The following is a 7,913-nucleotide window of genomic DNA, read 5'->3' on the forward strand; positions in this document are numbered from 1 at the left end:
TTTCTGCTTGGCATCAAGGACCTACCTACCCTTTTGGGACACCACAGCCTCAGCTTCCACCATTCTGGACACACCTACCTCCTCAGCAGACTCAAAACATTCCAATGACCTCTTTGTATCCTAACTACTGATTGACTTTCACTCCACTTCCTCCTTGAGAATGTGGCCCCATGGCCACATCTTCCTTCTTGAGCCCACCTTCATCCAGGCAAGGAACTCTCTTCCCACTTCTTTGACCATAGCTCCTAACCTTCTTTCCTTGCCCCTCTCGCTTCTCTCCTCCCTCTTCCCCACCTCATCCTAAAACATTCCTCCATGTTCTTTCTTATCCTTCTCCTCCTTGGACCACCTTGCTCTTTAGGGACTTTGCTGACATTCATTGTTTCACCTGGAGGCCCAAATCAAATTCATCATCTTCCAACACACAGTTTGTTTCCTGTTGCCTGCTCTGTCTCAGGCATAAGCCCTCTCTCCTTCTCACCTCTCCTCACAACCAAATGCATGCATCCATCCACCATCCATCCATCCATCCATCCAAACACTCATCCATTCTGCCATTCAGCAAGTAGTTGTGGAATGTCTGCTACATTCCAGACTTTGTTGAGGTGCAGAGAATACAGCAGTGAACAAGACCAACAAGGATACACCTTGTTGGGAATATGCCTTTAGTGCACATTCTACTAGATGGGTGAGTGGAGGGATGTAGATGGTAGACAAATGCACAAGCTAACTTCAGCTATGATAAAGGTGATGAAGGCAATAAAGCAGAGTGAGGCGGTAGTGACTGGGCAGTTACTTCAATAGGGTGGTCAGAGAGGGCCTCTGTGAATATGTGAGGGACCATTTAAGCCAAGACCTGAGGGAGCATAAGGAATCAGACACACAAAGATCCAAGGTGAAGAATCCTGAGCAGAGGACATAGTAAGCAAGTACAATGACCCTGGAATGAGGACAAAGTTGCCATTTTTTCCAGATGAGCAGATGGTTAGCATGGCTGGGGTACAGGGAGCAAGGGGATAGTGGAAGGAGATGGGGTCATAAGAGCCAATCACATGGATCTAAAGGGGAATTAGCCATGTTCCATCTATTCTACCTCCACAGCATCTCCTATATCCAGCCTATGCTGGATACAATGCCCCACTTGATATTGCACACCCTTCTACCTGGATATTAGAAGAGAGTCCCTCACCTCCTATCTCTCCTCCTGCCCATTTTCACCTATACGTGGTACCAGGTGAATCTTTCTAAAGTCAAGTATCATCCTATGACTTTCTGGCTCAAAAACTGTCCATGCCTCCTCCCCTATTGACTACCAAACTGTGGCATTCAGGACCCCGCAATGCAGCCTCCAAATATCCACCAAATATTTCCCCTCCTTTTTTTCCCTTCTCCAGCCATGTCCCAGACATGTTCCTTTAGTTACCTCTTTCAGGAGTGGATGTAGGACTGCCTTGAACTCAGAGGACCCGGGTTCAAGTTTCAGCTCTGCCAGTTCTTAGTTGTGGCAAGTTATTTAACCTTTTGGGGTTCTAGTTTCCCCATATATAAAATGAGGCTCAGAGAGATGTGTGGATTCCTTATCAATGTAGGTTGATTATCACAAAATGTTATCACCCTTAAACCTCACCAGTCTGGCAACACTCAATTTTGATATATCTACACTATGAAGTCATCCCTGAAACTTCCAGCAAGGTTTGCTCTCTCCCTCCATTAATCTGGTGTTTCTCTGAGTTCATCATAGTGTCCCACTTGGGGAGGTAAGAAAGGCATCTGGAGACACCCAGTGGTGTGTTTAAATCCTGGCTCTGCCATTTCTTAGCAGTGTGACCTAGAGCAAACAACTTTGCTCTCTGAGCCTCAGTTCTCTTATTTGTAAAATGGGTACAGGAATGCCTATCTTGCTAGGGTGTTGAGAGGAGCCCATGTATCCCAACACAGTACCCAATAGAATAATGGCACAAAGGGAGCATTTCATCACTGTTTACAGGCCACATTTTATTGCTCTTCACAGATAATGGATTTTCATCAACATTGAGGCAAGACCCTCCATTAGCAAAAACATTACAACTGACTGATGGCTCAGATGATGGCTATAGTATTTTTTTTAGCAATAAAGTAGTATTTTTAATTAAGGTATATACAGTGTTCTTTTCTAGACTTATGTCTAGAAAAATTCCATGTGACTAACTTTACTATATCACTTTATTACAGTGGTTTGGGACCAAACCTGCAATATCTCCAAGGTACCTGTATTATGTTACCTCATTCACTCCAAGCCATTGTTCTATAAGACCCCCTTATTTGGCTTGCCTCCCCATATCCTCTCTAGCTGTTCACACCCTTCCCGACTCAGCCAGCCTTTCCTAACTAACCCACCTATGAGCTCTTGAAGCACTTTTCAAGTGGACTTTTTTTCACATAAAACTACCCTCAAATGTACAAGCCAGTCTCTCCTTGCCTAGGCTGTGACATAGAGGACAAAGACCAGGTGAGTCACCTCTGTGGCCCCATGTCCAGCATAGGGTCTGGTCTAGAAGAGCCAGTGTTCAGGGAGCTCAGAGTGTGTGCTGAATACACTTAAATATTTGTTTGTGAAATCAGGGAGACAGGAGAGTATGTGAGGTGGGGGCTATGAGATGGGAGAGGACACTGGAGCTCAAAGAAACCTGGGGAAGAGTGGGTGAGGACAGTATCAAACTATTCTGCTGCCTAGCAGGGAACTCCTGGGTACTGAGTTCCTACTGTATATCAGGCACAATGCATTGTATTTTCCCACATAGGATATCATTTCAACCTCCAAAGTGCCCTTTGAGGTGCTAGCATCACCTTTTTCTGGATGGGGTTCTGAGAGTCCAAGAAGCAATGAGACTTGCCCTGAGGTATGCAGTAAATAAGCAGCTGACCTGGGACTTTCCACCAGACTCCCAAGCCCATCTTCTTTCCACTACAGCCCTGTGCAAAGGGAGAGGACACTGCTACCTCCAGCTGGTGGCTTCCATGTATATATGTGTGCGTGGGAGGGGGCAGGGGGCACAGTGGGGAGGGAATCAATAGCTGTAGCTGTGAGAGCTGTTGAACAAAGGAGGGAATGCATTTGAGGAAAGCTGGCTGAATGAAGGAAGTGAGACCAGGAGGGAGGGAAGAGGGCATGCATGCACAGTGGTGTAGAGGCTGCCCTCCTCTGCTTCCAGCTCACCCCCGCGGCCTGCTGGGAGTTGGCCTGCTCTGCCCTGCCACCAAGATTCTGGCTGTGGTCACCGAGGGCCCTAGGTTGGTCCTGAGCTGCCACAGCCTCTAAGATAGGCAGATGGTATCTTAAGCCAATGGAGAGAGCCTGGGATGGAACAGAGACCAAGGGCACATCTGGACTTTCATGGACCCTAGCTACTTCTGCTTTTGTGGGCTCTTTCTTCATAAATAATATTAAAATATATATTTTGTAACTGTATTGGTATAAAAATGAATATTATCCAGGCTGGACTAATCATTATATATTCATTGTTATTATATTCATGTTTTTCTTCTGATGTTAAAATAATTTAAAACACTTTTGTGAACCCTAGGTACTAGGCTTACTATGCCTAACAATAAGTTGTCCCTGGTAGAAGGAAGCACAGAGCCTATAGGAAAATGAAAACATTGCTGCTGGGGAAGGGGAGGAGGTACTGACTGAGGCTCCAGGGAGCTGGATTTCTGTCTCTACACTTGGGTGTATCTAGCACATGCAACCACAGCAGTGCTTCCTGCATCCCTTATTGGGGTATAGACACTCATTTCCCAACACCACCTCAGATATGCTTCTTAGTCCAGAGAAGCAAGAAGATTCCTGTCAGGGCCTCTAACTGGCTCTTATGGCCTTAGACAAGCTCCTTGATGTCAAAAGAGAGCAATTTATGGCCCAGAGCTCTGGACTGGAATGCAGAGACCCCATGCTCCCAGCCTCCTCTCCTCTAAGGGTGGAGGGAAGAACAGGGCCAGAGCTGGCATACTCCCAGCAGTCTTCCGGAGAAGGGGAGCAGATGAATCAGTGGCTCCAGCTTTTCCATGGTGTGGAACATATTGTCCAGGTCACAGAAAAGCACCAGTATAAACAACTACTGCTTGTGTAGGCAGAGGAAATGGCCATGTCTTGGCCTGTGACAGCTTCACGTGGAGGGGAAGAAGAGGACATGAGGGAGAGTGAGATGGGGGGTGGGTAGGGTACTAAGAAGAGAGACAGTGCCCAGAGCTCAAGGAAAGGAGGAGAAGCTACAGAAATAAAAACCAATCCCTCTCTAGTGTGGTTGACACAGTTCACCTGCCTGCATTCTTACTAAATAAAAAAGCAGATATAACTTTTATCCCTATTTTAGAGGTTCAGAAACTGAGACTTGGAGAGGTGAAGGGAGATACTTGGCTAACGTTATACTCAGTTAGTTTGTGGTGGAACTAGATTTGAACAATTTGAACCTGTGTGACTCAGTGTTGGGTGAATGGAAAATCAGTCAAATCAGTCAGTGAGATGGTGGCTGAGAAGTGAGGGAGTGAGCCAGGCAAGAGCACCCTTTCTCCTGGTTTTACCTGGTACATGTCTGGGAAGCCAGTCTGTCTCTGAACCACCTCCAATAAAATACACTTGATTTGTTTCCAAAAGACCCTGAGGTGGGTATCAGCATAATAGTGGCTAACATGTATTTAGTGACGACTGTATGCCAAGCACTGTTGATACACTTCACACGCCTTTCCTCCTCTAACACTTCTTGTGCACCTATCATGCCAGGCACTGTGTTGAGTACTTTATATGCATTAGATAATTCAGTTTCCATGACAATCATATGATTAATAACCTCGTTTTACTCACGAAAACAACTGAAACCCAGGGAGATAAAGGGACCTACCTGAGGACACAGGGCTAGCAAATGACAAAGCCTGGATTTGAAGCTTGGTCTGTCAGACTCTAAAGACTCAAAAAAGGCTAGGGTTGGGCAGGGTGATGGGCATTAGAGCCAATGGAATAAACCCAGCAAAGTGAGGGGACCTGGAAATGGAGCCCAGTCAGAGATAGAGCAACAAATGACTAATCCTGTTCTTCACCCAGAGGGCCTTGAGAAGTGGTTTCCATGTCCATGGAGGAAAGAGAGAAAGCAGGTCTAAGGAGCAGATGGAAAGATTGGGGTTGGATGTTAGGAAGCCCTTCTTCAGTCTGTGGGTCACTAAAATACCTATTTATTGAGAAGTAGCTTGCTTGGAGGCAGGAGATTGTCCAAAATGACTCCTTGAGGTCTGGAGATTGAACCAAAATTTGGGGAGTACATGCAATGACTCAAATTGTCTGGCAACAGTAAGGCAAAGTTCTTCCTCTGGAGACCAGCTTGTAGGTCCTGCTGCTTAGAACACAGGACAGGCTCCACAACAAAGAATTTCCCTACCCAAAATGTCAGTAGTTCTAGGCCAGTGATGGCGAACCTTTTGAGCTCAGCATGTCAGCATTTTGAAAAACCCTAACTTAACTCTGGTGCCGTGTCACATATAGAAATTTTTTGATATTTGCAACCATAGTAAAACAAAGACTTATATTTTTGATATTTATTTTATATATTTAAATGCCATTTAACAAAGAAAAATCAACCAAAAAAATGAGTTTGCGTGTCACCTCTGACACGCGTGTCATAGGTTCGCCATCACTGTTCTAGGCTGAGAAACCCTGGTTTAACCCAAATGCTTCCAGCTGCAATTGGGGCTAACTGGCCAAGATGATGGGACCAAAGTCCATAAATCCAGGATATCAAGGATGAGAAGATGAAGGGAGAAGGAAAGAAGGGCTATAGGGAACCAACTGTATACCCACAGCCATCCTTCAAGAGCTCTGAAGGAGGGCCCTCACAACCAGTTCAGCTTAGGTATCCAGGTCCAGATAGATGAGACAGGCGTGTAGCTGAGAGAATTCTTCAGCAGTATCTGCTGGCAATAAAGTAGATGGACTGAGTATCCTTCAGGGGCTTAATACTCTGCAGGACAACCCAGGAAGACACATGGCTAAGAATCACCTCACACAGTAATATGGCCATTTATACCCAAAAAGCACTCTTCTGCCCTCCAGCTCCTGTGGGCCTCATGAATGCTGCATGGGATTGGCAGGATGAAGATTCTTCTCTCTGTTCTTGGGTAGTAGAAAAAAATCACTGTTCTCAGAATCAGGTAACATGGGGTCTTGTCTAAGCTCTGTTGCTTCTGAATTAGGTGATCCTGAGCAAGACCTGTAAATCCAGCTCTTGTTCGAAGCCTACCAAGTGGAAGTGGAGATATGGCCTGGGGAGCAGAACCAGGCTCTGCTCTCCACAGCCCCCACCAATCCCAGGGGATGCACTGCTCTCTGGGAAGAAGCCCCTGTCCTTCTCCTGAGTTCAGGTAGGCCTGTGCATAAATACACGCACCTACAGACATATTCATCACACATGCATGCTCTTGTATTAACACACAAATTCTCTCTCTCTCTCTCTCTCTCTCTCTCTCTCTCTCACACACACACACACACACACACACACACACACACACACGTGCTCTCACATGCATGCACAGTCACAGACACAGACAAAGACACAGACACAGACACAGACACCAGATTCTTTGCTCCCTGCCTGGAGCAAATGTGGGAAGAAGGGAAGACAGGATCAAGAGCTTACAGAAAGTACAAGGAAGGGACTCAGCCCCAGAAAGGCATCCAGGGTGAGGTTATTGCTTTCCAGCATCCTGCGAGGTGTTGAGTTTCAATAAGGGGGTACAGCACATGGGCCCGCTGCCCAGGCTAGAGGCCTAGCTCCAAGGTGGGGCACAACTAGAGGTGGGGTTTCCATCTGCCTGTCCTCGACTGCTGTCCTCACCCTGGACAACATCCAGGAGAGCTCAACTGAGTCGCCCCCACAATGGGGCCAAGAAGTTTGTGAACACTTGAGGTAAAGTCTCCTTCTGAGGGTGGGCCTTACCAGGCCCTGGACCTTGTGCTTTCCTTGTTTGTCCAAACACAGGGGGTGACACAGCAAGTGCTGTGTGAACTGGTTTACTGTTTCACTGTTCACAGGTGGTCAGGCTGTGTGGCCAAGGTAAAAAGACAGACAGTGCCACTCAGGGAAGAGACCAGCACTTGAATTGAGGTTACTGAGAACAGACAACATGCACACACCAGGCTCAAGGGGCACAGTGTTACTTACAGCAAGAGAGGAGAAATATAGCATACAAGTTTCAGCCCCTTATGGTATATTGGTCTCCTATGGACAGCAGATCTGTTCCACAATCAGTGCCCCATGTGACTCAGGTACCCACTTTGTACTGCAGTGCAGAAAGCTGGAAGTGTTCCTAAGGGACATTGACATACATGCTTAAGTAGAACAAAGAAGTAAACATCAAACCAAGAACAGGGAGACCTTAAGCCCAGCACAGTTTTCCAGGGCAATGGCCCTAGGGGCAGGGAACGGTTGGGAGAGGTTGGGGGTATGGAGTGTGTAAGACTTCAGGAGATTGCCTTTCTCATTACTCACAGAGCTTTTTCTTGACTCCCTCCTATTTTCCTCCTATTCCCAGAAGGGAAGAAGCCACTGAGCCACTCCAGGGAAAGGTCTTGAAAGAGCCAGGAAGGGGTACCACCAGGGCCACAAATGACAGATCAAAGTCTGAGGCAAGGGATGGGCTGGGCCTGGGCAGTGAGTGTACTGAAGGACCCAGGAGGGCTAGCTTGAGTGGAAAAGCAAGTACTGAAGCGTGAATATGATCTAAGAGAGAAATACATGGTAAATTCCTAGTTAGCCATGAAAGGCACAGACCTCTTTCTCTGGTGAGTCCTGCAGGAGATTCATTTTTTTAAAGGTTCATTTTGCCTTAAGTGTTCTATTGCTTCCTTATAGGAACAGCTTCTCCAAAGGGGACAGCCAGCTCACCAG

The sequence above is a fragment of the Myotis brandtii genome, unplaced genomic scaffold, assembly GCF_000412655.1.
Source record: "Myotis brandtii unplaced genomic scaffold, ASM41265v1 scaffold1418, whole genome shotgun sequence".
Classification (NCBI taxonomy): Eukaryota; Metazoa; Chordata; class Mammalia; order Chiroptera; family Vespertilionidae; genus Myotis; species Myotis brandtii.